At 45.3% G+C, this 6,543-nt stretch overlaps 7 non-coding genes across 7 annotated transcripts; all 7 read left to right on the top strand.

The window, feature by feature from the left end:
• Positions 1-1,433: 1,433 nt before the first annotated feature.
• Positions 1,434-1,596, top strand: LOC135041072 (U1 spliceosomal RNA). Its single transcript, XR_010234797.1, has one exon. It is a non-coding gene; the product is annotated as a U1 spliceosomal RNA (small nuclear RNA).
• Positions 1,597-2,267: 671 nt separating this feature from the next.
• LOC135041084 (U1 spliceosomal RNA) lies at positions 2,268-2,431 on the top strand. The gene has a single exon (XR_010234808.1). It is a non-coding gene; the product is annotated as a U1 spliceosomal RNA (small nuclear RNA).
• Positions 2,432-2,583: 152 nt separating this feature from the next.
• On the top strand, positions 2,584-2,746 carry LOC135041095 (U1 spliceosomal RNA). Its single transcript, XR_010234819.1, has one exon. It is a non-coding gene; the product is annotated as a U1 spliceosomal RNA (small nuclear RNA).
• Positions 2,747-3,416: 670 nt separating this feature from the next.
• Positions 3,417-3,580, top strand: LOC135041091 (U1 spliceosomal RNA). Its single transcript, XR_010234815.1, has one exon. It is a non-coding gene; the product is annotated as a U1 spliceosomal RNA (small nuclear RNA).
• Positions 3,581-3,732: 152 nt separating this feature from the next.
• On the top strand, positions 3,733-3,895 carry LOC135041099 (U1 spliceosomal RNA). The gene has a single exon (XR_010234823.1). It is a non-coding gene; the product is annotated as a U1 spliceosomal RNA (small nuclear RNA).
• Positions 3,896-4,566: 671 nt separating this feature from the next.
• On the top strand, positions 4,567-4,730 carry LOC135041076 (U1 spliceosomal RNA). The gene has a single exon (XR_010234801.1). It is a non-coding gene; the product is annotated as a U1 spliceosomal RNA (small nuclear RNA).
• Positions 4,731-4,882: 152 nt separating this feature from the next.
• Positions 4,883-5,045, top strand: LOC135041109 (U1 spliceosomal RNA). Its single transcript, XR_010234832.1, has one exon. It is a non-coding gene; the product is annotated as a U1 spliceosomal RNA (small nuclear RNA).
• Positions 5,046-6,543: the final 1,498 nt, after the last annotated feature.

The following is a 6,543-nucleotide window of genomic DNA, read 5'->3' as shown; positions in this document are numbered from 1 at the left end:
ATTCAATTAGGGAGATGTTCTCACCCCGCGAGCAAGCGCAGGTATATGCCACACTTAAATGTATGGGTATGGTCTCCATAAAATGAGCGTAGCCTTGCAGGCAAAGACTACCTTACACCCTAGTTCTTGACCCTGCACCAACAGACCTCGGCCACCACAGGGAAAAAAGTACAGTAATTTCCACCATGTTAAGCCCCACACATTAATGCCCTTTGGAACATATTATGTCACACACCACAATATCTGTGATACACTATGCCCTACAGTAAAGCTTCTAATTACTTTTACAAAAACTGCTCAACGCCAAGAGTTTCACGTGCTGGGTGTCATGCTCATTGCCAGGGGTTTCACTCTCTGGGTGTCATGCTCATTGCCAGGGGGAACGCAGTAGGAGGTGTTATATAGTAAGCACCACTATGGCATAGTATATAGCATTATATATATTGTGAGCACTGGTGATGTTGAGTGCAGTAGAGCTGCTGCTGGGTAATTACAATTTACTTCAACCACCAATATATTCTGCTGCACTATATATATGAAGATCTAATTCTGCTGGGTAATTACAATTGACTACAACCACCAATATATTCTGCTGCACTATATCTATATTTGCAAAGCTAATTCTGCTGGGTAATTACAATTGACTACAACCACCAATATATTCTGCTGCACTCTATCTATATATGCAAAGCTAATTCTGCTGAGTAATTACAATTGACTACAACCACCAATATATTCTGCTGCACTATATCTATATATGCAAAGCTAATTCTGCTGGGTAATGCAAATTGAAACATTATTGCATAGTATGTGATTTTTAAGTACTTTTTTAAAGTTTTGAATGATAAAGACCCAGTTTAATCTTTGTGGAATGCCTGGTTGTTGTTTTTAAGGTAATTTATTGCCTGGCATTTGAGGTGGGGGGGGGTTTGGTTACAGATTTCAATTATTGGTTTTACTTGTAATAGTCTTCTACTTAAGTCCAGTCAGCCTCTTAGTCAGCCAGATTCAAGAACTTACTCAGATGGTTCAGGATCTTTCTCTTCGGGTGAAGTCGCAGGAAGATCTTTTGCGAGCTTCCCCAAGGGTAGTCCCTGAACCAAAGATGCATTTGCCTGACCGTTTTTCTGGTGATAGAAAAGAGTTTTTTAATTTTAAAGAATCCTGTAAACTTTATTTTCGTTTAAGACCGACTTCCTCGGGTACTGAATCTCAGCGGGTCGGGTTTATTATTTCTTTGCTCCAGGGGGATCCTCAGACCTGGGCATTTGGTTTAAGAGCAGAGGATCCGGCATTGTTGTCAATTGACGCTTTTTTTGAGTCTTTAGGGCTCTTGTATGATGACCCTGATAGAGAGGCGTCCGCTGAAAGTCAGTTGCGCGCTCTCAGACAGGGTAGAAATCCTGCAGAGGTTTGTTGTACGGAGTTTCGCCGTTGGTACCTGCCAGGTGAGATACTATGATCATGTTGGTGCTTCTCCCAGGGCAAGGCTCACCCATTGCACTCTGGGTGTGCTGCCCCTGTGATTTCCCCAAATGTGGGAAACTTGACTGCATAATTTGTGTTTCCCCTGGTCGGCTCTCGTATAATTCAGATCTCTTTGTCTCAGGTCTCTCTCCAGCCTAGTTTGCTGTCTGTTTCCACTTCTCTTTTCTTGAGCCGCTCCCTTCTATGCCCTTGCGCACTATCCTGACTTCTCCCGTCTGCTTACTTTGTGCCTTCCAACACACAATGCAAACTACAGGTAGTGCTGCAGGGCCCACACCCTTTTACTTGCCTCACAGAGCAGCTCTGGAGCTGTTACAGTGCCCAGCTGCTGCAAGAAATCAGCTTGAATGCTTCAGGGGCTGGGGCATTGCCAACATGAGCCCCACACCGAAGGAGGGTGGGGGTGTTTAATGCGAACTAAGGGTCACCCAAGCGCCGCAAAAGGCCGCCATGCCCTGCATGCCCCTTTTCTCTTTTCATATGCAGACGAGGGTTGAAGCCAACTTTGACCCACTGCTTGGATGGCATTACCATATGCAAATCAATCTGCTGCAGGCCTTCCCCCAGGAATGCTTGCACTAGTTGTTGCATTTGGTTTGTTGTTTGGGGGTGCTTCAGTATTAGGCAGCCTTCTGCCCTCCCATGTTCATCTGAAAATATGTGTTCTCCCTGCAGTTGTTGTCCCCAGATGAGAGTTCCCTTGTGCTGCCTCAGTTGAATCTCCTTTACTTGACAGAGATGTGCCTGAGCAGCGGCCCTCCCCAGCCCTATCCCAAATCATACTTATTTTGCATAGGAGATACCATGGTCATGAAGATTGTTCTCCCAGGTTGAGGTTCATTCATTGCATTCTGGGTATGCTGACCCCTGTGATTTCCCCAAATGTGGGAAACTCGACTGCATTATTTGTGGTAGTGGGGGACTGTGTTTGTGCTTTCCTCTGCTCAGCTCTGGTAAAAATCAGATTTCTATGTCTCAGATCTTCCTCTAGCCTTGTTCTTCTTTCGAGAGTTCCCTTGTGCTGCCTCAGTTGGATCTCCTTCACTTGACAGGGGGGTGCCCGAGCAGCGACCCTCCCCAGCTCTAGCCCAACTCCTACTTACCTGCCAGGTGAGATACTATGATCAGGAAGGTGCTTCTCCCAGGGCAAGGCTCACCCATTGCACTCTGGGTGTGCTGCTCCTGCGATTTCCCCAAATGTGGGAAACTTGACTGCATAATTTGTGTTTCCTCTGGTCGGCTCTCGTATAATTCAGATCTCTTTGTCTCAGGTCTTTCTCCAGCCGAGTTTGCTGTCTGTTTCCACTTCTCTTTTCTTGAGCCGCTCCCTTCTATGCCCTTGCACACTATACTGACCTCTCCCGTCTGCTTACTTGTGCCTTCCAACGCACAATGCATACTACAGGTAGTGCTGCAGGGCCCACACCCTTTTACATGCTTTTCAGAACAGCTCTGGAGCTGTTACAGTGCCCAGCTGCTGCAAGAAATCATCTTGAATGCTTCAGGGGCTGGGGCATAGCCAACATGAGACCCACACCGAAGGAGGGTGGAGATGTTTAATGTGAATTAGGGGTCATCCAAGCGCCACAAAAGGACGCCATGCCCTGCACATCCCTTTTTTCTTTTCATATGCAGACGAGGGTTGAAGCCAACTTTGACCCACTGCTTGGATGACATCACCATATGCAAATCCATCTGCTGTAGGCCTTCCCCCAGGAATGCTTGTACTAGTTGTTGCATTTGGTTTGTTGTTTGGGGGTGCTTCAGTATTAGGCAGCCTTCTGCCCTCCCATGTTCATCTGAAAATATGTGTTCTCCCAGCAGTTGTTGTCCCCAGATGAGAGTTCCCTTGTGCTGCCTCAGTTGAATCTCCTTTACTTGACAGAGATGTGCCTGAGCAGCGGCCCTCCCCAGCTCTATCCCAAATCATACTTATTTTGCATAGGAGATACCATGGTCATGAAGATTGTTCTCCCAGGGTGAGGTTCATTCATTGCATTCTGGGTATGCTGACTCCTATGATTTCCCCAAATGTGGGAAACTTGACTGCATTATTTGTGGTAGTGGGGGACTGTGTTTGTGCTTTCCTCTGGTCAGCTCTGGTAAAAGTCAGATTTATTTGTCTCAGATCTTCCTCTAGCCTTGTTTTTCTTTCGAGAGTTCCCTTGTGCTGCCTCAGTTGGATCTCCTTCAATTGACAGGGGGGTGCCCGAGCATCGACCCTCCCCAGCTCAAGCCCAACTCCTACTTACCTGCCAGGTGAGATATTATGATCATGAAGGTGCTTCTCCCAGGGCAAGGCTCACCCATTGCACTCTGGGTGTGCTGCTCCTGCGATTTCCCCAAATGTGGGAAACTTGACTGCATAATTTGTGTTTCCCCTGGTCAGCTCTCGTATAATTCAGATCTCTTTGTCTCAGGTCTCTCTCCAGCCTAGTTTGCTGTCTGTTTCAACTTCTCTTTTCTTGAGCCGCTCCCTTCTATGCCCTTGCGCACTATCTTGACTTCTCCCATCTGCTTACTTTGTGCCTTCCAACGCACAATGCGAACTACAGGTAGTGCTGCAGGGCCCACACCCTTTTACTTGCCTTACAGAGCAGCTCTGGAGCTATTACAGTGCCCAGCTGCTGCAAGTAATCAGCTTGAATGCTTCAGGGGCTGGGGCATAGCCAACATGAGCCCCACACCGAAGTAGGGTGGAGGTGTTTAATGCGAACTAGGGGTCATCCAAGCGCCGCAAAAGGCCGCCATGCCCTGCACGCCCCTTTTCTCTTTTCATATGCAGACGAGGGTTGAAGCCAACTTTGACCCACTGCTTGGATGACATCACCATATGCAAATCCATCTGCTGCAGGCCTTCCCCCAGGAATGCTTGTACTAGTTGTTGCATTTGGTTTGTTGTTTGGGGGTGCTTCAGTATTAGGCAGCCTTCTGCCCTCCCATGTTCATCTGAAAATATGTGTTCTCCCTGCAGTTGTTGTCCCCAGATGAGAGTTCCCTTGTGCTGCCTCAGTTGAATCTCCTTTACTTGACAGAGATGTGCCTGAGCAGCGGCCCTCCCCAGCCCTATCCCAAATCATACTTATTTTGCATAGGAGATACCATGGTCATGAAGATTGTTCTCCCAGGGTGAGGTTCATTCATTGCATTCTGGGTATGCTGACCCCTGTGATTTTCCCAAATGTGGGAAACTCGACTGCATAATTTGTGGTAGTGGGGGACTGTGTTTGTGCTTTCCTCTGGTCAGCTCTGGTAAAAGCCAGATTTCTGTGTCTCAGATCTTCCTCTAGCCTTGTTCTTCTTTCGAGAGTTCTCTTGTGCTGCCTCAGTTGGATCTCCTTCACTTGACAGGGGGGTGCCCGAGCAGCGACCCTCCTCAGCTCTTGCCCAACTCCTACTTACCTGCCAGGTGAGATACTATGATCATGAAGGTGCTTCTCCCAGGGCAAGGCTCACCCATTGCACTCTGTGTGTGCTGCTCCAGCTATTTCCCCAAATGTGGGAAACTCGACTGCATAATTTGTGTTTCCCCTGGTCGGCTCTCGTATAATTCAGATCTCTTTGTCTCAGGTCTCTCTCCAGCCTAGTTTGCTGTCTGTTTCCACTTCTCTTTTCTTGAGCCGCTCCCTTCTATGCCCTTGCGCACTATCCTGACTTCTCCCGTCTGCTTACTTTGTGCCTTCCAACGCACAATGCGAACTACAGGTAGTGCTGCAGGGCCCACACCCTTTTAGTTCCCTTACAGAGCAGCTCTGGAGCTGTTACAGTGCCCAGCTGCTGCAAGAAATCAGCTTGAATGTTCTTCGTTGATTGATGGAAGAAACATCTTACAAAAACTCTCCAGATTATTGACTTTTTAAAGTTTTTCTAGGAAACGTTCTAGATGAATGCTTATTAGCGTTTGTCAGAATGTACGTTTGCAAAGTGTCTCGGTGGCGCAATCAGTTAGCGTGTTCGGTTATTATCCAAAAGGTTGGTGGTTCAATCCCACCCAGGGACGTAATTTACCTTGTTATCAGATTTTGGTGATCTTTAAGTAGACAAGTCAAAATTTCAAACCCCCTCTTGTGGTGTAGGGTACCTGGCCTTCTCTGATGTAATCAGAGTTAGATTTGATTAAGTGATTTTATAAAAAAAACAGCTAGGAAGCACAATTTAGCAGTGGGTTGCAGAGAAAAAGAAATATGCTGGCAAAAAAATCCAATTGAGTGATTAAACAGCTCTTCATTTTCTTGCTTTATTTTTGTGCTAACAAATTTTTTCTCTGAAAAGTGTCCACAAAGCCAAGTCTCTGATTAACACCTTTGTAGGGATGGTTTTTCACCTATTACTAAATTAAACTTGCTTCATTGGAAAGGCAGCAAGATGCATCGTCATTTCAATATCTACTGAAATAATACAGGTTGACACCAGGAAACATTAACGCCACTGCATCCTTGCTGCTTTCTCATGTGGAAGTCTGTTTAATGTGAAAACAAGGTGATATCTAATTAGCACACAGGTAAGGAATTAAGAAAATCTTTATTTAAGGGTGAAGATGTTTCTCACAAAATCGTTGCCCCAATGCATCATTGAAATTCAAGCTGGAAAGATGATTTTAATATATCACTTGTACATTTTGTATTGCTCTTCTGGTGACAATGTAGTTTGTTTTTGTCAATTACCATTTTAATAATAGGGTAAAGAAAATTAAGTGGATTTTTGAAAGAAAACAATACTGTCAATATACTATTAAACAAATTAAAATGGTAAAAGTTATTGTACTTTAAGTAAAAATAAAAGAGCCAAAATATCAATCCCAATATTGGATTACTTTAATTAAAAAAAATGCATATAGCAGAGGATAGTTTCAATCTGCCTACCTCTGGGTTATCGGCCCAGCATGCTTCCATTGCAGTACTCTGCTGCACATGTAAGTGCAAGAGATCCTGAAGCACTCACTCATCGTGGGAAAGTACCAATGTGTTTCTTCGTTGGTTGATGGAAGAAACATCTTACAAAAACTCTCCAGATTATTGACTTTTTAAAGTTTTTCTAGGAAACGTTCTAGATGAA

The sequence above is a fragment of the Pseudophryne corroboree genome, unplaced genomic scaffold (genome assembly GCF_028390025.1).
Source record: "Pseudophryne corroboree isolate aPseCor3 unplaced genomic scaffold, aPseCor3.hap2 scaffold_791, whole genome shotgun sequence".
Classification (NCBI taxonomy): domain Eukaryota; kingdom Metazoa; phylum Chordata; class Amphibia; order Anura; family Myobatrachidae; genus Pseudophryne; species Pseudophryne corroboree.
This window is presented reverse-complemented; position numbering and strand designations above follow the sequence as displayed.